Source organism: Pinus tabuliformis, chromosome 5_1 (assembly GCF_031772625.1).
Source record: "Pinus tabuliformis cultivar Carrire ecotype Pingquan chromosome 5_1, CPIR1, whole genome shotgun sequence".
Classification (NCBI taxonomy): domain Eukaryota; kingdom Viridiplantae; phylum Streptophyta; class Pinopsida; order Pinales; family Pinaceae; genus Pinus; species Pinus tabuliformis.
The window spans coordinates 402,147,337-402,172,975 of NC_142305.1; the positions used below are offsets into that span (position 1 = coordinate 402,147,337).

Genomic DNA, 25,639 nt, shown 5'->3' on the forward strand with positions numbered 1-25,639 from the left:
CAAGGACTTCACCATGGCTACAAAACATTGGATCAAGTACTTCACCGTGGCTACGAAACAGCGGCTCAAGTACTTCACTAACTGTGATTCGATAACAATGTAATTAATGAAGCGAAGAAAGGAAAATCATGACGTCTTTGTGCAGATGAAAAGAAAGCGAAATCATAAACCACGACATATTTCAAGTACTTCACTAACCGTGATTCAATAACAATGTAATTAATGAAGCGAAAGAAGGAAAATCATGACGTCTTTATGCAGATGAAAAGAAAGCGAAATCATAAACCACGACATATTTGTGCATATGCTACAGTGAAGAAAATTGGTTACTGGCGTTACCTTGTGGCATGATGTGCCGATTTTGACATTGATATTTATGTTCACGGTGTTGCTGTCGCTGATTATTTTGTTGCCGCTGTTGTCGCCGACGATGCGTTCTTGTCACCGCAGTTGTACCTATCGTCGACCATCGGCGCTAAGGTTCCGCTATGCTAGTTGGAAATTGCTAATGAACTGGATGGTGCTCTTTGTTTCACTAGATTTGTTGTTTTTTTTGAGAATTTTTTTTTGAGCTTTTTCGAATGGGTTTGTGTGGTTTAATTTTAGTAAAAGTAGGAATTTATTAAAATTACAAGATTGATGGGTAGTCTATGCATAATCTGTGGTTTAATTTTAGTAAAAGTAGGAATTTATTAAAATTACAAGATTGATGGGTAATCTATGCATAATCTAGCGGAGAGATTCTTAATGTTGTGTAGAGACCAGTAATTGATATAGTATTGGTCCCACCAAACCACCATAAATTGAGACTTTTGAAACCAGTGTTTAAACAAAAACAAATAACATTAACTATAAATAACTATTAATTTATGTCCAAAATTTCTCCATATATTGACTGGGCCCATAACTGTCCATAAATAGTATCTTACTACTTAAGAGTGCAAACCATATTGACCCAACTAGAAAACAGCTAAAACCATAAAGGCTTCCAAAATGGTCTATTCCAGAAGTCCAAAGTAGCAGTCACTTCAACTCCCACTCATTAGAACTGAAGCTTTGTATCCCAATAAATATCCCTACCTGCACATAATAAAAGGGAATGTATGTCAGCCATCACTGTTGTGTTGTTCAACAACTAAACACCCTATGTTCAATAAATGATACCCAACCCAATAACATTTAAACCCACTTTGTTCAATAAATGACACCCAGACCCAATAACTGCAATAAATGACACCCAACTCACTCTATTTCTCATTAAAACAGATCAAAGCACATGGATCAACAAATAACCAATTCCCAACCATTAGATCACGTCAAATTAAATCCAGACCACACATTCAAAATGAAGCCATTTCAATCCATGTGCATCCATGTCCACCAATTAAATTCAAGCGCCAAAAACTATAAAAGAAGTCCACCCACTGTTGAAGTTGCATCTTATGCTTTCAAACTATTCAGCAAACTTGAAGACAACATCACAAACAGTTGCCAATATATCCAAGTTAGTTATATCAATTACAACTCATTATTCTTACAGTTTTGTTTTCATTGTTTTCATTTATCAAATTTCTTACATGATCTGTCTGGCCATAACTGCGAAATGGATAGCTAGATGGTTTCACAAACAACCACTGAAACTCATTCTTCTTACAGTTATGTTTTCATTGTTTTCATTTATTAGAGTTCTTACATGATCTGTCTGGCCATAACTGCTAAAAGGATAGTTGGATGGTTTCACAAACAACCATTGAATAAAAAGTAGGTTCTAAATACAGATATTTAGAAAAGTTAAAACCATTCCTTAAAATAAAATAAAATGAATGCCTTCAACATACTTAATTTTTTTAGTTCAATTTTCTAAAACTTTTTATGACTGATAAGTCCATTCCAAGGCTGATCACAGCTGCAAGTTGTTCCCAACATAGAATTTATGCCCAACCTTACTGTGATTATGACATGCATAGCACTCTTCTGGAGCATATGACCATATTTTGTTTGAGTTTCCAAACTAATTAATATGCCTGGAATGGTGGTCATGGACTGCAATGGAGAAGTTGCAGTACTTAGACATTTTTGGCAATGCCAAATAGCAAAAAAATGGAAAATGATATTTGAAACAAAATATATGTGCACATTTCACTTGCTTATGCCTTAGCTAGTTCCTATCCTTACATTAACGAAGCAGTCATGGAAATGCATCCTTATAAGCCCAACTTGCTATAAGGGAATTCCAAGCAAAAGCCTTGGAAACTAATTGTTGAATAATGCCTTCAACTGCACTGCAACTTCTATCACAGAAACCTACTTGAAGCCCATTAGCAGATATCCATATAAAAGTTGCTAAACTGATGAACAGGCAGGCAATTGAGAGACTACGAAGTAATTTGCAATGAGAGACTGCGAAGTAATGTAATTTGATTTCCTGTAACATATATGTTAATAATTTCCTGTAATAAAGAAGAAATATTTTTGCCTTGTATGAAAGCATAATTTACAAATATTCTAATGTCTAAATGCATGCAATAATTTTACAGGTTGTTGCATCTATGGCAAAAGGAAGTTATACTGCTCGTACAAGGAGAAGTGGCAGGAGAGTGACAAGGGGTGCGCAGCTGCGATGCACATCGTCTGATGAGGACAGGACAGCTGATGTCAATGCCAACAACGCACCAGGGAACATTGTTGAGGATGACCATGTGACAGCAGCTGATGTTAACACACCATCATCCACATAACCACCATCAACAACAGTCCAAGGAGCAAGCTCAACTAAAAAGATCATTGCTATAAGAGGATGGACAAAAGAACAAATGTTAGTTGCAATTGATGACACAAAGTTTAATGGATACTCAATTCGGGCATCTGCAAAAAAACATGGTATTCCTCCCTCATCAATAGATTATTGGATAAATGGACTAACTCATACAAAACGTAGAGGGCCTCTTTCAGTTATGACTGAGGAGGAGGAGGCCGAGGTGGTTGAGTGGTGTAAAGAGATGGCACAATTGGGACATGGGCTAGAGTTGATACAACTCAAATCAACAGTTGCTCAAATCTGTCAAGGGAGGCCAAACCCATTCAAAGATGGGTTTCCTGGTAAATCATGGTGGTTTGGGTTTAAAAAAAGGCATCCAAAACTTGTATTGCGTACTGCTGAGGGCCTTGATAGAGACAGAGCATTAAATTTGCACCCTGTAGTTGTGCAAAAGTTCTATGACACACTTTCTAGTGCTTACGATAACCATTCTTATGGAGCAGACCATATATGGAACTGTTATGAAACAGGTTTACAGGTAGGGAGGAATTGTGGCATGCGGGTAATTGCCAAGAGAGGGAGCCGAAATGTGACAAAAATTTTGCCTAAGAGCAGGGAGTGGATAACTATTTTATGTTGTGTCAATGCAACTGGTACTTCAATCCCAGAATTTTATCTATTCAAAGGTAAAAATCAATTGAAAAACTATATACAGAACTATGAACCAGGTGCATGCATGGCTGCACATCCTCATGCATGGATGACTAAATAACTGTTTCTAAGTTGGCTTTTTCACTTTGCTGCATCGGTACCAGGTGGCGTCTTGCCTAATAATAGACACCTATTGATATTAGATGGCCATGGGAGCCACATGGCTGTACAAACAATTGAGGAAGCAAACAATTTAGGCATCGACCTGTTGACATTGCCCGCTCATACCACTCACAGACTGCAACCCCTTGATGTTAGTGCGTTTGGGCCTTTCAAGAACTATTTCATGCCGGAGCGCGCTGCATGGATGGCAAAGAATCCAGGGGTTGAGGTGAAAAGGTTCGAGTTAGCAGAGCTTGCGAGTAAAGCTTTTAAAATGGATTTGACACCATCAAATATCAAGGTTGGCTTTAGGAGGACAGGAATCTGGCCACTGAACTATGATGCTCTTATGCATGATACTGGTTGTAGCCAAGCGTTTCATGTGGATGGTCAGGAAGAAGGGAATGCCCAAACAGGTGTTGAAGTGCAAGAAGTAGATGACCAAGATGATGTTGTTGCAGCTGGTAATATGGTTTCCCTATCTCAAGGACACTTATATGCTGAAGATGATGAAACTGTATGTGAAACACAATATAACCATGAACAAATTCGCAGTAACATGGAGATCGTTCCACCAACTCAAGAACATGAAATTCTTGTCGCTGATATTGTTAATGACATTGTTGAACATGTAGTTGACAATGACCAATTGACATTGCCAAGCCAAGTAACCCCACCTTCATGGCTAGCAGAAGCAATGATCAATATGAATGCACATAGTGTCTCAACAACCAATGAAAAAAGCATGAACATGCCCTCACAACCAGCATAATTGAACAATGAAATTGTTCATTTTTTTGTGGACAATAGATCAATGGAAGAAGATGAAGGACATAATGAGGCATCAAATGAAGATAATGATATAGTTCAATTAGTTCCAACAGATACTGAAAGAGAATTACCAAGCAATGACATGCAGGTGGGAGGGGTGGAGAAGACAGTTGGATGGTTCCTAAAGCTACCAGTAGAGAGAGTATCAATGAAAAAAAAGCAAGGTGCACAGGGTACTCTTCGTCTGGGCCGAAGCTCACAGTTACTCACCTTAGAGGACTATATAAACTTGTTAGTTGAGTCTGAACAAAAGAAATTTGAAATGCACGAATTAAAACAGAAAAAGAAGGATCTAGTTAAGAAGAAGAAGGCAGCAAGGATTGTTGCAGCGCAACATCGAGCAGATGAAAGGATTGAAAGAGATAAAGCAAGGCAAGTTAAGGACCAACAAAAGCAAATGGCAAGACAGGAAAAGGAAAAACGAAAGGCACAACAAATGCTTGAAAAGGAACAAGGGATGATCAACGATACAAGAATAGCTGATGAAACCAGGATTATTTCAAACTCATTGGACTCCATTTCAGATAATACACCATTATTCCAAAATCTCATAAACATTCAAGTGCCTCACTATCTAACTGAGGGTTTACCCACTTGCCTTGTTCCTACCAGCGTTGGTGTCAATTCTCTGTATGCTCATTACACACCTCCACTTAATGCAGGGGTCAGTAGTGCAAATGTGAGGTATGGGTACTCAGTACCTCCATGGTTGGAAGCTGCAAATTGGAATCAATCATATGGCAGCAATCAACCATTTCCTAATCAACCCTTGACTGGTAGGCCAACCTACCTAGCTCAAGAAGGTAACTCGGGGAGTTTTGGCACTCAAGATTCTCAGGGCCATAAAGAATAGGGGTGTCATATGTTTTTGGTTCTAACCACATTATGATGTGGATTTTGGATGGATTGTATCTTTTTCTTGTCACAGAAACATTTTGGCTTACAACCTAGGTTTTTTTATTTCATAATGTGTGCGACATTATAGTCAAAATCCATTTTAGAAGGAACATCTATAGTCTATTAAATGAATCAGTCATGAGAACTGAGGTATATCTTATATACATTGTATAAAACAACTTTTCAATTTGACTAGCCTTTGTGACCAGTGCTCTTTTTATTAGCAAATCTATCTCTAATCTTATGTGTGTGACATAAATCAGTTTATTGTAGTTTATATAATACAGAAAATATGAAAGCTTGAATGAAAATTATACATGTACATCAATGTAAATCCAAGATTCCAAACCATTAGAGATAGTTTCTCAAGTTGAACTCTTTGCTTAACTGAATTTATATCCCAAGATGGACTCCTTAACTCATGTTGACCTAGACTAAAATATTCTCTGATGGTTTTATGTAAGAACATTCTGTAGTCATCTCTCTGGTTGATGTTCACAATGTTCTAAAACGTGGCTATAGTTGTCCATAGCTTTCAAGTCTATTCCATAGAATCCATGTATGCTAAGCTCTGACACCAAATACTTGGAAGATATGTCAAATATATTCACAGCCAATATTAATAATGCAAGTTGGTTGTTCCATCAGCAAAGATAGAGTATTTTGGCCTTATAGAAACATTACGAATAACATGTAGCTCAATAGACAATTGAATCAAAACAACATCGTAAGATAATCAGTGGCTGGGTCATCAAGCTCTATCCAAAATTCCAAGTCTGGATAGGATATCTAGTCAGCTCATAGAAAAAGGATGAATTGGAGAAGAAACTTACTGAAATATAATTCAAATCAACAACCAGTTTTAAGAAATTGGCGAGGTTTCGAGGAAAAGCCAGGACCATTATCTGGTAGCTCAACCCAACAGAAGTAAATATCCTTCAGGAAGCTATTAACCAAAGGAAAGTTCTTCATATGCCAAAGCTTGAATAAACTATGTTGGATTGGCAAAGACAAATGCTCTTTCTTGGTTAAGTACTGTTACATCCAAGAATTGCTCAGGGGCTACCAGCGAAGAAAAAGATTCTGTCTAGACCAGATTTTGGAAAAAGGGGATTTGATCAGAGATATCACATTTATTGGATTAGGCTGAGACTTTAAAAGGACAAAGTGATTTCCCAAGAAGATGGACAGGTTAAGGAGCCACAGGGAAAACATCTATTGGAGCTATGCAATCAAGGATAGCTGACAGGTCCCTAGGAGAACAATGGAAACCTCCTTGGAAGAAATATACAGCCTGAATTTTGATGCAGCTGCAAAAGGAAATCTAGAAAAGGTTGCGATTGAAGAGGTATAAGAGACAATAATGTACAATGGGTGTAAGGAAAAAATAGTAAGGAGGGAATCCATCTTATCAATTGGATAGCACTATCTATCCCCAAACACCTTGGAGGATGGGGATTTAAAAACCTATCATGGTCTGCAAAATCTTTATCTCTAAAAAACATGTGGAGAGCCCTGTTTGGTGGGGGTCTATGGAGCCAAATTATAAAAGGAAAGTATTTAAATCACAAGTCTATAGGGGACTAGATCAAGGGATATGTAAAAAATCTGGTCAAAGGAGGCTCCATTGTCTGGAAAGATCTCACTACATCTTTTCCCATTCTCTTTAACTAGGTCGCTTAGAAAGTTGGGGATGACAAACAAAGAGTCCTGGGTAAGGACCCTTTCATTGGAGAAGGTCACGCCTACAAGTTTTCTCTAGAATTAATTAACTATGTTAATCCCAAAGGAATTGTCCATTTACATAATATCAAAACAAGTGACTCCTCTTTGTTCTCCGGAAACTACTAGTTAACCTCATTAGAGTTGGGAATGGAAGGAATCCCAACGGAGGAATGGAAGAATTTTATATTAGAGATAAACCTAAATGGAATTAGAGTAAACAATTCTAAGGACCATCTGATTTGGAGCTGGGATACATCCTTTGGGGAGGTAAAAGCCCGATTGACATATGAAGCAATTCTATATTCACAGGTGGAGCCAAATCACAGATGGTGGAACTATTGTATTTGGAAATGGCCCATCCTAGCCAAATTAAAATGCTTCACCTAGCTAGCCCTACACCATAATATATTAACCTAGGAGAATCTACAAAAAAGAGATTTTGTAGGTCCTAATAGTTGTACCTTGTGTAGATAACAACAAGAAACAGTGGATCATAGATTTACACAAGGTTATGCTGCACAAGGAATCTGGACCACACTTTTACAGGATTTGGGCATTCACACAATTCAAAGATGGGATTCTTTTGAGGAATCTCTTATTTTCTAAAACAAGCACTATAAAAGACACATTAACCATCACTCTGAAAGACATTAAAAGTGAACACCATTGCTACACATTTATCCATAAGTCAACCATTATTCATGATGCCCTGAAAATTGAATAATCACTAAAAATTGAACACCATTGCTACACATGTATCCATAAAGCAACCATTCTTCATGATCCCCTTCAACCTGATGTACAACCTAAAACAATCACCATGAAAGACTCCAAAAATTGAACACCATACCTACACATTTATCCATAAATCAACCATTGTTCATGTACTTCTTCAACCTAACCTACAACCTAAAAAACATTACCATGAAAGACACTAAAAATTGAACCACCATAGCTACACATTTATCCATAAATCAACCATTCATCATGATCCTTGTAACCTAAAAGCAGTCGCCATGAAAGACATTAAAAAGTTGTTGCACATTTATCCATAAATCAACCATTCTTCATGAACTTCTTCAACTTGACCTACAGCCTAAAAACAATTAGCATAAATGACTAAAAATTGAACATCATTGTTGCACATTTATTCACAAATTAGCCATTCTCCATGATCTTCTTCAGACTGACCTACAACCTAAAAACAATCACCATGAAAGACACCAATGTTGGGCATTTATGTATAAATCAACCATTCTTCATGATCCTATTTAAACTGGCCTAAAACCTTAGATTATTAACTGCAATAAAGCATTTTCATAAAAATAATAAATTAGAGGCATGCAAGAAACCAAAACTCTGCATTTATCCACGAACCAACAGTTTTTCGTTATCCCCTAAAAAGTTATATGCAACCCTTATAAGATTTTAAGGCTGTAGGAAATACAATCGTCCATTATCCCAAACCGTTACAAAATTGTTGTAGGAAATACAGTCATCCATAATCCCAAGCAGTTACAACTCATTTTATTTCCCTCATCTCATCGCCATTCTTTATGCTCTCCCTTAGCCATGTGAGCTGCTTCTCTGCACCAAAAGGATAAATTCCAGCTCTACACTACAAAGATTCAGCAAAACCCACATTGCAGAGACTTTTTCTTGCTATAACTCTAAGGATTTCAGATGTAAAGAGATATAAAAGATAACAAGTTTGATTTAAAGATACAATAAAAGAAAACAAATTGGATATACACTAATTTCAACACCTGCAAAGAATAGCAGGCTATTATGAATGGGTTTGTGGCTTTGGCTGTAGGACTTTGAGCCTGCTGAGGCCATTGAAATAAGATTTTTCCTTGGATGCAAGGCTAGTTAGCCCATCAAGTTGCATTGGTATGTAGGCCTCTTCTTCTGCTTTTCTGTTTTGAATGGACATGGGGGTTGAATGGGAAGCAACATGCAGTTGTAATGAATGCACAGAGAGCTTGTGACAGGCAGCATGGTGGAGGGCTTGAGAGTAATGTTAGTAAGATAGTTTAGTTGAAGGTACAGGACTTGAATATCCGTCGAGACAAGCCTGTTGGTGAATTCTTCAGGAACTGCCCCTGTAAAAAGGTTATCGTTGAGGTACAGACTCTGGACGTAGGCCAGCATTGGGGAGACCTGGCCTGTGAGAAGATTATAGTTGAGGTCCACCGTTGGGATATTGACTTGAACTTGGGGTACAATGGGTCCAGAAAAAGAGTTTCTCTGCATTTGAAGAGACATGAGAGGGAAAGTGAACAAGATGGAAGGGTCACAAAGACAATCACCCAACAATGAAAAAAGCAGTTTCATCTTCCATTTTTTTCCAAGTCAAAGACAAACGCTGAAGCATAACAAAATCACAGATTTTAGTTTTTACCCTCTTCTTATTAATCTTTTTCAAATTCCTTTCTGATGTAATATTCACTATTAACTAAATTTGATTTTACAACAAATGTATTTTACATTTTACAGTGACAAGTTTAAGAGGGTTTCGAGGGTTTGTTTGGGGTCATGGTTGCGATGTTCCATTTTCCCTTTGTCTTTTTACTCGGGGCCGGTTGTTGGGCGAAGCTCTCCGCCGAAGAAACTCGATGTTCCAAGTGAAACCTAATGACTAAGCCATTTTGGAGGATGATTCAAGAAAAATACTTGACTATGGAGCATAATTTTAGAGCTATGTACACAGACAATGCTCTAATATCAATTCTTCTTTCTAAGGCTCTTCACCCTAGAGGCTTTTGTTTATAGAATTTGACAATAAAAGAACAAAACTTGTTTGCAGAAAATGCCTTATGGGTCAGTGGCAATGACAAAACAACAAGATTTTTGGATAATCAGTGGCGATGGATTAGGGTTTGCTGGTTCAAATCCCTGGAAGCTCAATAAGCATGATAACAATGAATAAGCATGATAACAGCGAAAATTTCACAAATACCAGCATGAAAAGCCACAAACAACATCAAAATATCCACAAAAAAGGGATGAAAGATTCCTGTAACCCTAAACCCTCAAAACCTGCCATATAAAGTTTACAAAAATTCCAAATAGGGTTGTTTGTGTTGAAAAACACAGAGAAATTGTTGGTAGGATTAAAATCCTACCGGATAAAGGCCATGGATGGTCGCCGACCTTCTCTAGAGCTCGCCACACCTTCGCCAGACCTTCTCCACACCTGCAACGAGAAGAAATAAGCCATTAGACAACAGAAAAAAACCAAAAAAGACAGCACAGAACAACAAAACCTGTAATTACCTCTTAAAAAAAACCTTCGACCTTGAACTCGGTAAAACTGCAACCGGCTCCTCCCCAAACAACAAAAACTGCCAATAAGACCACCACCAAAAAAACCCTAAACAACCGGCGGTCCAGAACGACTAACAAATCCAGTTGGAAAACCACAAGAAAGCCAGAAACCCTGTTCCAACCATAAACCCTAAACCTCGAACAATGATGGACATCAGCACCTGCATACCAGACGAAGCACCCAGGTTTTGGGGTCGTCCTGGGCGATCTTCGGCGGAGGGCTTCGCCCAACAACCGGCCCCGAGCAGAAAGACAAAGGGAAAATGGAACATTGCACCAATGACCCCAAACAAACCCTGGAAACGGCGCTGAAAGGATAGTTAAGTACACGACACGATGCCCAACACGTGGACCTCCACGGCGGATAGGTGTCGTACGGTCTTCATGAGGGTTCATGTGGCGGTAGGCGACGTGGCGGGGAGGGTGCACAGGTAATGGAGTCCCTCCCCTAAGTGTTTTGAGATTTTTCAAGATACTGAATTCATAATAATAAAAAAACCAATTTAAATAACACAAATCAAAATTTCACTTCAAATTTCCAACAATAAAAACTCCAAAAAAATTACACTAAAAATAACTCTTCCCTAATTCCTTGTGAACCTTCTCTAAATCCTTCAAAGCCAACTATACTCCCACTTTTTCAAAAACAAAACAAAACCGCGAGTTCAACTCACTCAGATAAATCGCATCACGTGGACATTGATAAGTTATTTTGCATCAATGCATAACGTGGACATAGGTCAAATTTTGAATTTTTCAGTGCATGTAAGGACCATTTGATGTGTCATTAGCATCTTCAACTTTTACGAGGTGTTAGTTAAAATGCTTCATTTCAAACCACTAATTTGAAGGCAATCACTAAGTTAAATTTTATTAATCTAATAATAATAAGCTTGCTTCATTAAACGTAATTTTCCTGCATTTAATTTTAAAAACTTTTATAACTAATTAATTTAATTTAACATATTAATAATAATATATAGAAGCCTTCATAGTTCTAATTTATTAAATTCTTATAATATCTAATATACAAAAACTATATTCAATATATAAAATAAATATTGAGTATAATTATTAATTAGTTGATGGGTGCAAGCTAGGCTTGAAAGTTTATATTCGCCTCACTAGTACTTATTTCAGATTCTAGTTCTCCTCATTTAAGAACATATATTTTGGTTGTTGTTTATTTTTACTTTCTCCAATGTGTATTTGCATAAATGTCAACCATTTGTATATATGTACCTTGCATGTTGAAGCCAACCCCTCATTGTTCTCCTTTCATCCTTTCACTAAGATGGCTAGTTGAGAGTTTAATTGAACAACATTTGGCCCATCACCTTGTTTCATATTCCTTAGCAACTCCCCACCTTGTGACCATGTGTGGTTTTGTTACTCTAGAGTTTAGGATTATCCCCTTCTTTCAAGGGCATTGTTGGGTATCCTCCCTCTACAACCCCTTTCAACTCTAACTCTTGTGTTGTTGAGGACATTTCTAAAACCTTGAGTTCAACACATTGAGGATGGGGCCTATGTTTCATGGGTATTGTTTTCACTTCATTGTGAGTGCGTTCATGTCTAACAAGGATTGTGGTATTATTTTTTCCATGAACATTGTTTTCTCTTCTTTGTTATTGATTTCAGCTCTAGGTTTAGTCTCAACGGGAACAACCTTTATCCTTGTTTGGCTTATGGGTTTGCAAACGATTATTGAGGTATTTCACAGGAATTTTTTTCCCTTTACCATGATTGTGTTTGGATCCACTAAGTGTTGTCGTGTTATTTAATTATTCCCTTCTCTATAGCTAGGTTTGGCTTTGGATTTAGTCCCATCCGCCTTGTCTACAACCTAATAAACTTATCTATCAATGACCAAGTTCAACTCTAGCCCTATTGGAAACCTCATCCCTCTATGATTGACTTCAGCTCTAGTCTTGTCAAAAACATTAGCTTTGATACCATCTTGTGTTGGATTGGTAAGTTTTCTTACCATTTATAAATTCATAATATTTTTTTGTTCTAGAGATTTAGAATAATTCTTTTTTTATTCTAGAGATATATTTGGATGCCAATGTTAAGTTGTTACGATATTGTTATAATTTGTTTTTTTATATAATGCATGTACCGATGTTGTAGCTAGATATACGTTGAATCTCTTCTTTTTCAGTCTTAGCATTATATAGGAGCCCACATTATATGTGACATTATATCACACTTGTTAGCCATGTTTCGAGAAAGTACATTTCAATTGACAAAAAACCACTACAAAGTCAAGTTTACTCCTAATATAAGCTTTAATATGTTGCATAGGCCTTGCTTGAAAGCCTTACACTACTACATATTCTATTTGTGCAATGGAATCTACCACACCAATGAGAAGCTAACTTTTAGTGAGCCTCATCAACACATGTACCATAAAAATCAATCCTTGCACAACATGTTGAGGCAAACAGGGGCCTACAACCCTATTAAAGATCATAAGAGTTTCAAGAGAGTTCTTTATCCTCTTTCCTACATAAACAAGGATGAGTATGCTAAAAAATGAAAACAAATAAGCTTAGAGGAAGTCTAATTTCTGAAGCAATATTCTTTGAGACTAAACCTTCCAATGCCAAATACATAATTGCATGATCTAGAAAGTATTTTGACTACATATAACCTACAGAAAATGGCCATAAAACAACACACTTTGTGACACATCTGATTAACCAAGGGAGATGAAATAAAAATCCTAAAGGGGGGTCTCTTTCACTACTGCACAAGTTGAAAAATTCAAACCTTGGGAGCATGGGGACTTGAGTTGTTGAGTTAACTGATGGTGAAAGGGACTAAGGTACTAACTAACCACCTTGAACCTGGAGAGAGCCTGTTGTTATTGGATGAAAATATTTATGAGAATTACTACCTAGGTCACCAATGAGTTCATTCTCACATGGACTGTTGAATTGAGCCATACAATTCTTCCATTACATCTAATTGTTAGTTTTCCTACTTCCTCAAACCGAGAAGGCATGAAAGGCCATGACAAGGGAAAGCTCCAATGCCACTAGGGAGAGATCAAGGAAAAGTAGAAGTTGTGGGACTAGATACTAATAATCTCCTTGGAAATCCATAAGGATACACACTTGATGGTCCTCTATCATTATGATGAAACCCATCATCAATACTCTACACAAATTATAATTCCATAATAAAATGGCTCTATATTGTTCTAGTTGAAGGGGTGCTAGTCCAAATATAGAACTTATTGCAGCCATCAAGGTTGGACCTTCAACTTTTGTCTCCACAATTGCATATTCAACAATTGAGAAAGTCACCTGTCATATTGTTAAATGTCCACTTGTCATTTTGATTGCTTATAGGATGGGTTGCAAGAAGTTCTATGTGTGGATTAAGAAATACCCCTTGAGGGGATGCAGTTGCAACATTTGCATAGTGTTTAGCTATGAAATTAAGCTTGCGGGGAACATGAAATAAGGTCAACCATATGATAAAACAAAGACCCCTTCGACCCTTGTAGAATATGGAGCGCAACTTTGGGTTTTGAGGGAAAGATTCCAACTGCATGTGATGGATAATGTTTAGAAGAGAGGTTAGATTAATTCATTGGAGTGGAGTTTATGATTCCACGAGGATATTAGAAGCTAATCCCAAACTCCATGAAAAAGTACAATTGATTGTTCCTCGTGGGAAACCCTCATTCCACCTCCCCCCAACCCACCATCACCATTCCTGTCACCCCAAGGAATCCATAAATTATCGATGTTATAGCTTTTATGATTTTTGTTTATAATAGGAATCCATGACTCCAAATTTTGAAAACTCCAAATTTTGAATGCATGGATGCTTTACCTCAAGAACGGATGAGTGACTTAAATCTCACTAGTAACGTTCCTTAATAACAAGGGGTATCAATATTAGTTAAAACAAACAAAACAATACTTAATCTTGTCCGTGAAAATAAGGATAACTATATATCATGTATAATCTCCATGTTTAAAAATAAATTAATGAAAATATATCTCAGGTATAACCCCACATTTAAAATAATATAATATTCATTTCCTATTGAGTAAAATTTCAGAACTTCCTGAACTAAGTAAAATTTCAAAACTATTCCAGAAACATTATTCATCAATATAGAAACATTATTCATCAATATATTTTTCTTCTGAAGTTTTGATATTATCTTAATAATTTTGATATCATCCTAAGCAAAAATTAGGCAATTACTTAAAAAAATATTTGATCATTTTTATTATAGTAATTTATTTCACCTTTAAAATAAAGAAATTTATGAAATAAGATTAAAGGGAAGGAAAAGAAAATCAAAATAAACAATATGAAATACATTTGGTTTTATTGGATAATAATATAATTTTGGTTATTTGTTTAAAAATAAAATAAATATAACTGATGTTATAAAAACTGTTGTAATTATTTCACATAATATTATAATATAAATTAGTTTTAAGGTTAGTTTAATTGGTTGAGTTTTTGTAGTTAAAGTATCTTGTTAATGGGAGGTCATAGGGTCAATTCTCCTCAACGCTCTTGGGGTTAGGCTCTACTAATGACCGACAGGAAGTGATCCCTTCGGGTGGATCTGCTAAAATAGTTTTGGTGGACGTAGTAGCCATCAGTCTTCGATGTTCGTGAACCATACACAAAAAAATATATTATAATATAAATTAATTAATTAATTTATGTTATAAATAAAATATAAAAAATACACCATTAGAAACATTGGAAATGCCTAGAGCAAGTATATCAATCATATTGAACCATAATATGGGATGTTTCCCTATGCTCATATCTATGTTGAGGTGGATCTAAAGGAAGGCCTCCTAGAAGCCTTTTAGCTCTCACTAGATAACCGGTCCTTTATCTAGTCAATAGATCATGATCAAAATCCATTTAAATGCAAAGTTTGCCATGAATATGGCCACTTTACCAAGAACCACCCTAAAGATGAAATGGGACACAGGAAAACAAATATTGGGGAGTAATGGCAGCAACCAAAATGGAAAAGAACCCCTAGAAAATAAGACGCCCCTCCTAAAACCCCCATCTCTTAACAGAACACCCAAAGGCCCCTCCCATCCAGTGCGACACTAGTGAATATTTTAATTCTACTAGTAAAGGAAGTGAGAAGGATTCTTCATACAATAGGTACAAGATTCTTGTGAATTTTGAGAATGTGGAGTTCCCCCCAATCTCTTTTGAATGCATTGGTGAAGGGGATAGATCAATGGGAATACCCTCAGAGGAAGATGTCCCAAACCATTCTCATGGTCAAGAAAGACTTAAATATAGAAGAAGAATAAGTCAATCACTCTCCCTCCAATGCCAAAAATTCCTCATGTCATCCTTTCTCTTGTTTAGCTTTGGCTGATAAGATATCAGAGGGTGAGATGGAGAAGGACACTAAAACTAGTAGAATAGTTAGAAAATTCAATAGAAAGCATAATTGAGACAAATGTGAAGAGCCAAATGAAAAGGATAAGGAATGTGGGACCCAACCCAACATAGAAGGCATGTTAAAACATGGACCAAAGAATCAAAGTGGTTCAACTCCTCCTCTAGGAAGAGCCCCTGAATCGTCATGTAAGTAATGAAATTCATCTCTTTGAATTGTGGGGGTGTAGGAAGTGAAGGGGAAAATATTAGTAGTTTGAGATTTAATCAAGGAATAAAATCCCTAGATCATTCTACTCTAAGGGACAAAATTGGGGGAACAAGTATTCCTTCAAAAAAGTTCCACTACATGTCAGGGTTGTGGTGCAATTATAGGTAGTTCTAAGGGAGCTTTTAAGGGTTTATGCACTCTTTGGTCCTCTTCTATTTTCATTTTGATTTAGGTATAGAGTTCTCTCCATAGGCTTTCTCTTGGCATCATTCATGTCCCCTCTTATAAGATATGTAAAGTCATTAATGTTTTTATGCTAATTTCACATCAAGAAAAGATATTTCATTGGAACTATCTTTGTAACCGTAAGGAATCAAAGTTTGGCCTTAATAGTATTTTTGGTGGGGATTTCTACAATACCTAATATTCTTGGGAGAAAAAAGGGGAATGCTCTATTCGAGAACCATTTTGGGAGTGAATGGAAGACTTTCTCTTATTTCCTGATTTAGTTGACATTAATCGGGTTAATGTAAAACATACTTGGACCAATCATAGGTTGGGACCAGGGAAAAAGAAAGCTCGTTTGGTTCATTTTTTTGTGTGAAACAACTTCTTAGAAAAAGGATTATCCTTATCCTCTCATATATTAACATTAAGTGGTTCAAATTATATACTAATAGTTTTGTTTCTTCATTCTCCATAGGATTACATTCCTCTTCCTTTTAGCAACCCATAGTGGACTCAAGTCCTAGAGTTTTCTGACATTGTATCCCTTGCTTGGTGTCATTTGGTTGAGGGTTCCCTATTGAATTATGTAGCTTGGGAGGTACTCCACAAGCCTAGGAGTTAGGTTTGTGAGGATTTTGGTCACAAAAGGGTTTGTGGGCAAAGAACCCAAGTAGAGGGATTTTAGACCCAAGATGGCATTTAAAATCTAAAAATAAATTAAAAAGAAAATTGTTATTTCCTAAGATCTAAGTGGTAAAAATCCCTAACATCTAGATGGTTCCTAAGAGGCCTAATGAATAGTTATTTAAAGAGGCTTAAGGGAAGGCTAGAGAAGCAAGTGAGAAGGAGCTCATTTAATTGTGAGTCCAGGAGAGATGTAGTCCGAAAGGTGGGTGAACTTGAAGGCTAAATACAAATGCAAGAGATGTCAAAGTCATCCATCCAAGAGAAACATATCCAACAGAAGAGGCCACAACCCTGAGTAGCCAAAGAAAAGGGTGGAAAGTGATGAGTTTTCCCTAGATCTAGTTTGGTTCTCTAGGAGCAGTTGTTGGTCGAGTCATTAAGTGATATTTTGGGCATGTGTAGAAGTTTCCTCCGTGGTTTTATCGTAGGAAATATTTGATCTCAAGATGAGGACTGACACCTTTTTTAGCAACATGTTGGAGTGTCGCTTGCCCAGGATGCTACAGGAAGGAGGGGCCACATAGATTTGTGGATCAATGCTGTCAAAAGGAGGGTCTAATGCAAGGTTTGGAGGTTTAGTTATATGCCAAGTTATGGCACTTCTGTAGTAGTGATAAAATCCCTAAAAGGGAAGGTTGTAACCTCAAGAATAAATTCCTATATTAGGTGTTGCAAGGAGATGGATGGGTATGTCTCTAAAAGTATTTAGGACAATAGAAATTATACCCTAGTTGAGGGTTTATTTAAGAAAAAGTTATATACCTAGTTTTAATCCTAAGTAGTTAGATTTTGTGCATAGGTATGATGGATCAGAACCTAAGGATAACTATCTTAGAATGTAGGGTCACATTCCTCTAGAATTGTGTATATGGATCAGAGTAAGACAACCCACAGACATGATGGACATAAGTGCAAATAGGATAGACATGTTGGGATTGATTTGTAGAGAAGAATATTTTTCTTATTATGATGAGAAGGGAAACCTAAACACAATTAGGGTGTTTATTGCTAGTGATTGTTCAATAGTTCCCTAATTTATGTGCAGAAGGAGACAAATAGCGGGCATGTTAGAAAATGTAAAGTGTTAGCTATTATATCTTATTTTTTTTAACCTTGATACTTGCTTGTGAATTTTAATTATCTTCTTTATGTTCTTTAGTTAAATATTTTCATCAAATAATATCAAGAAACAACAATAACAAAACAGGACAAAGATATAGGCTCTTAGCTAGGGAAAAACCCCTCCAAGGGGAAAACCCAGAAACTCTTATCTTCTTAGAATATACTTCAAATGAGATACAAAGACCCAATCCCTAGACCAATTCCTTCTCCTAGTACTAAGTCAACCCTTCCTCAAGTTCTTCTTGATTCTGCAACAATGAGCTTCGATACTGCAACTTTGACCTTCCATCTCCAATACTGCTACTCAACCTGTTGTTAGAAATTGTAGCAAGAAAGACTAAATTTGACTTGTTCCTTAGTAAAATTTAGTAATTGGATTTTCCACATCATCAATATACTTGGATTGCAATTAACTTGTGTGACATAGCTTTATCTACTAGTTTACTCAGTAAATTCGAGTTATATGCTAGAATTAGAGTTGTTCCTGTAGTGATTGCTAAAATTTAGCAATCTAGTTAAGTTATTTTTAGTTTGACTTAATTAACTGAGCTCAATTACCTATTTGAGTTAGTTGAAGGTTAGTTGAGTAGTAGAAATGTTGTTAACTTAGAGATCTCTTAGTTAAACTAGCCAATCAGCTGAAAATATCCCAGACATGCATGGAATTCAAATATCCTAGTTGGAGTGGAGGAAAAGAAACATTATAATTATCAATTGTATAGTAGTTGAGTGTATAGGCTTGACAGTTAATCGGGTGAATCATTACTTAGGGATTTAGCAAGAAAATAGGATAAAATTCCTATCTTTTAGGAGCTAATTTCCTCTAGGATTGTGCAAGGAAATAAGAGCTAGCTGGAACCTTGAATTGGATAAATGTGTAGAAAATTTTTACAAATCTAGCTTTGATGCCATGTAGAAAATCTTGTAGATTCACAAGCTCATGCAATTTACTAAAGCACATGACAAGAATCTACTTCTACTTTCAACCAGCGAAAGCCAACAGATCGATGAAAACAATAATTGACAAGATGAATATAATCAAGAACACATAACACAATAAATATATGTGGAAAGCCACAAATAAAAACCCCACTATCTGTATTTCATATATCATAAATCCAAGATGATAATACAATGCTTGTTCTCACGAGAACAATCCTAACACTCAGTATAATCAATCCTCAGCTCACAAGCAGGCTCTTGGCCAACACTTAGTCAATTCTGTAGCTTTCCAAACCCTTATTTCCTTGCACAATTCCTATGGCTGATTAGCCCATCTTAAAGGGAAACCAGTGCATCAAAAAAATGCACAATCCCTTGAAGGTTCAGTTCCTGATTTCATGCACCATTTGTACAACTTAGAAAATTATATAATTGATAGTACATTGTCTCTGCACTCTAGTCTCAACCGGGTCTTTCTCAGAATCGACATGCATGAGTTTCTGATGAGGGAATCTTCAGTTAACTGGAGTAGCACTAGTGAATGCATTAGTGCACCAACTGAATTTTAACTCTCTATTAGTTCCACAAACAATTAGAACTAATTTAATTGACCATAACTCAGCAAACTAAGTTATCTAATTACAACTCATAAATAAACTCATCTTGGACCCCTAAAACTTAGGGAGAACATATACATGACTTCCAAAAGACTTCCAACTCGAAATTCCTAAGTTAAGTAAATAAACTAAACTTAGTTAACTATTACAAGTTGCTATGAGAAAAGAATTACAATTTTAATTCACAATCTAATTCAAGGATAAATTAAATTGGAATTTATGGATTCTATTTTTAACATTTCTTGTTGCTATTTTCAACACTCCCTCTTAACAAGAAAGAAATTCAACTTGATCCTGATTCTGAACCTTTCGAATGTTCTACAAAACTTCTCTCTATTGTTGTTGCTACAACAACTCCAGAAACATAAAAAACATCCAACCTGAATCAGTATGATGCATCTATCATCACAGTGTCTAACTGTTATTGCCTCTATCCACTGAAAACTCTGCATTTCTTCACTGTTTTGAATCCTTCTTTGCACTCTTTAGTATCTGACTTCTCTAGCCTTTGTCACTCTAATATTTCACTACATCAATTGCCACTGGTTCATCCCACTATTATGGCTTTGGGCTCCTGTAGCAAGGTATGATCCATGAGATAAAACCTCTCAATGGACCCTGCCCAATTTTAACCCTCTTGGGAATACCAATTCACATCACCCCGCCTCACACCTGGAGGTATGATTGCATGTGATCCCTCTTCCCACTTAGCTCAAACTTTCCCCCTACTGCAGGTCTCTGCATGAGTGGATTCCTCCACTCAGTCTCCTCTCAGCTTCTCCAATTGTGGTTGCTCCACAATTGTCTGAGACTGCTTGAGTGGATCTCTCCACTCAGTCTCCTCTCATCTTCTCTAATTGTGGCTACTCCACAATTTCCTAAAGTTGCTTCTAATGCTTTTTCTGGGGCTACATGATGAGAGGTATTTTACTCTCTCTCTCTCAACCACCAAGTCTCTAACCTTTGAATTGATCTTCAAGGCTTTGCATCAATCATGTACCTCAAGTTCATACAGGTTCTTGGCTAACACACTAATCTGTTTCATTTGTCCCGCGTCACGAAATTTTCTGGAAAAAAACTGATTTTAAATCAACGAAATCTCCCTCATTTGAACTCCAATTTGGCCGATTTGTTTTTTGAATTTAGGTATTTTTTCACAAGGAATACAGATATGTTATTTGTTTCTGAAAATTTTGCACAAATTTTTTCAGATCTGCTCTGCAAACTCACAGCCTAAAAAACAAATCCATCTTTGGTACCATGTAGAAAATTTCTACAAATCTAGCTCCGATACCATGTAAAAAATTTCTACAAATCTAGCTTTGATACCATGTAGAAAATCCTGTAGATTCACAAGCTTGTGCAATTTACTAAAGCACGAGACAAGAATCTACTTCTACTTTCAACCATTGGAAGGCAATATATCGATGAAAACAATAATCGAAAAGAGGAAGATAATCAAGAACAGATAACACAATAAATATCGGAGGAAAGCCACAGCTCAAAACCCCACTATATATATTGCATATATCAAAATTCCCACATGACAATACAATGCGTTTTCTCACAAGAACAATCCCAGCACTCAGTATAATCAATCCTCAACTCACAAGCAAGCTCTTGGCCAATACTTAGCCAATCTTACAGCTCTCCAAGATCCCATTTCCTTGCACAATTCCTATGGCTGATTAACTCATCTTAAAGGGAAACTAGTGCATCCAAAATTGCACAATCCCTTCAAGGTTCAATTCCTGATGAGAGGTAATTTACTCTCTCTCTCTCAACCACCAAGTCTCTAACCTTTGAATTTCTCTTCAAGGCTTTGCATCAATCATGTACCTCAAGTTCATACAGGTTCTTGGCTAACACACTAATCTGTTTCATTTGTCCCGCCGTCACGAAATTTTCTGGAAAAAAACTTATTTTAAATCAACGAAATCTCCCTCATTTGAACTCCGATTTGGCCGATTTGTTTTTTGAATTTAGGTATTTTTTCACAAGGAATACAGATATGTTATTTGTTTCTTAAAATTTTGCACAAAATTTTTCAGATCTGCTCTGCAAACTCACAGCCTAAAAAACAAATCCATCTTTGGTACCATGTAGAAAATTTCTACAAATCTAGCTCCGATACCATGTAAAAAATTTCTACAAATCTAGCTTTGATACCATGTAGAAAATCCTGTAGCTTGTGCAATTTACTAAAGCACGAGACAAGAATCTACTTCTACTTTCAACCATTGGAAGGCAATAGATCGATGAAAACAATAATCGAAAAGAGGAAGATAATCAAGAACAGATAACACAATAAATATCGGAGGAAAGCCACAGCTCAAAACCCCACTATATATATTGCATATATCAAAATTCCCACATGACAATACAATGAGTTTTCTCACAAGAACAATCCCAGCACTCAGTATAATCAATCCTCAACTCACAAGCAAGCTCTTGGCCAATACTTAGCCAATTCTGCAGCTCTCCAAGACCCCATTTCCTTGCACAATTCCTATGGTTGATTAACTCATCTTAAAGCGAAACTATTGCATCCAAAACTGCACAATCCCTTCAAGGTTCAATTCCTGATTGCATGCACCATCTGTACAACTCAGAAAATTATACAACTGATAGTACATTATCCCTGCACTCTAGTCTCAATTGAGTCTTTCTCAGAATCAACATGCATGAGTTTCTGATGAGGGAATCTTCAGTTAGCTGGAGTAGCACTTGTGAACGCATTAGTGCACCAACTGATTGTTAACTCTCTATTAGTTCCACAAACAGTTAGAAATAATTTAACTGACCATAACTCAATAAACTAAGTTATCTAATTACAACTCATAAATAAACTCATCTTGGAGCCCTAAAACTTAGGGAGAACATATACATGACTTCCAAAAGACTTCCAACTTGGAATTCCTAAGTTAATTAAGTCAACTAAACTTAGCTAACTATTACAAGTTGGTATGAGAAAAGAATTACAATTTTAATTCACAATTTAATTCAACGACAAATTAAATTGGAATTTCTGGATTCTATTTTTAAACATTTCTTGTTGTTATTTTCAACAAAATGTTGGCCAGAGCAGGACAGTCAACATGACAACAAGTTTACAATGTAGGTTGTACTTTAGTATTGAAGAAAGACATTGTAATAATTTCTCATTCTCATGAACATTATCCATCAATAACCAAATTAAGCTCTAGCACTGTTGGAAACCTTATCCCTTTATGACTGACTTCAACTCTAGTCTTGACAAAAACCTTAGCTTTGATACATATTAGGCTTGCTGCTTAAGTTTTCTTACCATTTTTAAATTTATAATATTATTTTACTAGAAATTTAGAATAGTTCTCTCTTTTTTTTTTAAGAGAGAAATTTAGATGTAAATGTTAAGTTGTTATGATATTGTTAGAATTTATTTGTTATATAATGCATGTACCGATATGGTAGCTAAACATATGTTGAATCTCTTCTTTGTCAGTCTTAACATTATATAAGAACACACCCACATCTAAACATATGTTGAATCTCTTCTTTGTCAGTCTTAACATAATATAAGAACACACCCACATCATATGTGACATTATATCACACTTGTTTCACCATTTTTCGGCTGTAGGAACCAACCCTGTGTTTCGTCTCGTTCAGTGTGGAGTGGGTAGTAACCATTGTTCCGTATGTACAACGGGGTTGATATCCAAGCTGGGAGTCAAGAAAAGATGGACGGAGTTGTCAGGAAGTACATTTCAATTCACAACAAACCACTACAAAGTCGGGTTTACACCTAATATAAGCTTTTAATATGTTGCATATTGTATTTGTGAAATGGAATCTACCATACCAATGGCAATGGCAAGTTAAATTTTAGTGAGCATAATCAACAACTGTACCATATAAATCAATTTGTGCGCAAAAAGTTGAGGCGAAGGGGTCTATAACCTATAACCCTATTAAGGATCTTAAAAGTTTTGAAGGAATTTTTATGGAGTTGTTTTAAGTGTGATTTTTTGGTGTTAGAATCTGGTTGCAAAATTTGAGGTGAAACTTTGATTTGTGTTATTTAAAGTGGTTTTTTAACTGTATATATAAATTCGACACCCTAAAAACCCCTAAAACATTTTAATTGTGCAGAATTTACTCAATTTTTTTTTTTAATAGAAGCAATGTTAACCCAATCTCTCTCATTATCATTATCTAAACTGAACTGAGATAATTAAAACATGTTCGATATTTTTCTGGACTATAACATCTCATTTTTTACCTTTTACACAAAGAATACCAGAAGAAATATCCACTAAATAAATGAGATAAGTTAGCATATTCACTCAAATGAAAAGATGACTATTAATGTGGATAAGATCCAGCAAAGAGATATGCTCTTTTAACAAGATTTCATACAAAACACATACATAACAACGAGAAGTGGAAGGCTACCCAAAACACATCCAACCTTATTTTAAAAATTTACACTAACCATCATGAAAAGCTAGCCAGGGCCATCAAAAAGTAAGATGCACACGGTTTTGATACTTACAGGAGTTAATGTGGAAAAACACCCAATCACCAGTAATATTGTTACCGCAATAGAAACACGGTATCTGGAAAATGGCACCCGTTTCAGGATCTGTCAAAAAATTTAATATAAACGATGTCAAATAAGTGATATTTATCTCATAATTGTTATGTCTGTGGATTTTTTTTCCTGTATACTCAAAAAGGAGAAATTTGGAATCCATTTTAGTATCCATATGGGTAGAGAACAGCCACACGTCATCAATACTGGAAACACACCAACCCTATTAATATACCCAAATAGGCAACAACAACACGCCATCCAAAAACACTATCCCGATAAAAACCCTAACATATAAAAACAGTTATGATATACCTCTCTAGATTTGAACAGGCCACACAGGTTAGCAAGGTGAAAGGAGCCCAGTCTTATGGCAGCCACAAGATTCGATTCTTGGAAGAAGTAATACCCGTTATCAAAATCGAGAGACCAGGAAGAAGTAATTTACCATACCAGTTGCGCAAACAATCTCTGTCGTTGCTCTATATTAGCACGTAGATGGTAGGTAACTGAAAATATTTTATTCATCCATTGAAATGTTTGGCATATTTTAGGTTTAGGTTTGGAAAATACTCCGCGTTCTCAACACGCTACCATTGCGCGTAAATGGTAGTCAACTGAAAATATTTTATTCAGTCGTTGCGCGTAGATGGTAGTCAACTGAAAATATTTTATTCAACCATTGAAATGTTTGGCATATTTTAGGTTTAGGTTTGGAAAATACTCCATGCGTTCTCAACACGCTACCATTGCGCGTAAATGGTAGTCAACTGAAAATATTTTATTCAGCCGTTGCGCGTAGATGGTAGTCAACTGAAAATATTTTATTCAGCCGTTGCCCGTAAATGGTAGGTAAATGAAAATATTTTATTCAGCCATTGAAATGTTTGGCATATTTTAGGTTTGGAAAATACTCCATGCGTTCTGAACACGCTATCTCCATGTATAATATTTTGTTTTCAGTTACTTGAAAACAAATCACGATTTACGCGCAATGGTTGAATAAAATATTTTGTTGGAGGTACTACACACTTACATGTGGACACTTAGTTAGAGCATGGGACTACATGCAAGATTTTTTCTGCATGATTTACTTCCTGATTTGCTCATTTTTTTAACTCCGCAAATGGCTAGTTCTCCTGCATGATTTACTCCCTGATTTGCTCATTCCGTAACTCTGCAACTAGTTAGTTCTTCTACATGACTTACTCCCTGATTTGCTCCTCCTTTCACTCCGCAACTGGCTATTTCTCTCCAGAACTTATTGTAGGGGTTGAGTCATCTCATTTATCACCACTATGGTGCATTACCTTGGGATCTTCACCCAGTAATACTATATCATGAGCATTGTAACCTATTTTCTAATAAATCATTCTTTTGTTCTTTCGATTTTGTTATAGTGTTTTTGCTTTGCAAAGCTGTGTGTTCAACCTTTACTAGCTAGATTCATCTGTGCAGGTTTTCTAACACATTTACATGGTATCAGA

General features: G+C 36.2%; 1 long non-coding RNA gene across 1 annotated transcript; it reads right to left on the reverse strand.

Annotated features, from left to right (window-relative positions):
- Nucleotides 1-887: 887 nt before the first annotated feature.
- Nucleotides 888-24,604, reverse strand: LOC149165168 (uncharacterized). The gene is made up of 3 exons (XR_016260312.1): nt 24,468-24,604; nt 24,114-24,203; nt 888-1,080 (listed from the first exon to the last, which is right to left on the reverse strand). It is a non-coding gene; the product is annotated as an uncharacterized LOC149165168 (long non-coding RNA).
- Nucleotides 24,605-25,639: the final 1,035 nt, after the last annotated feature.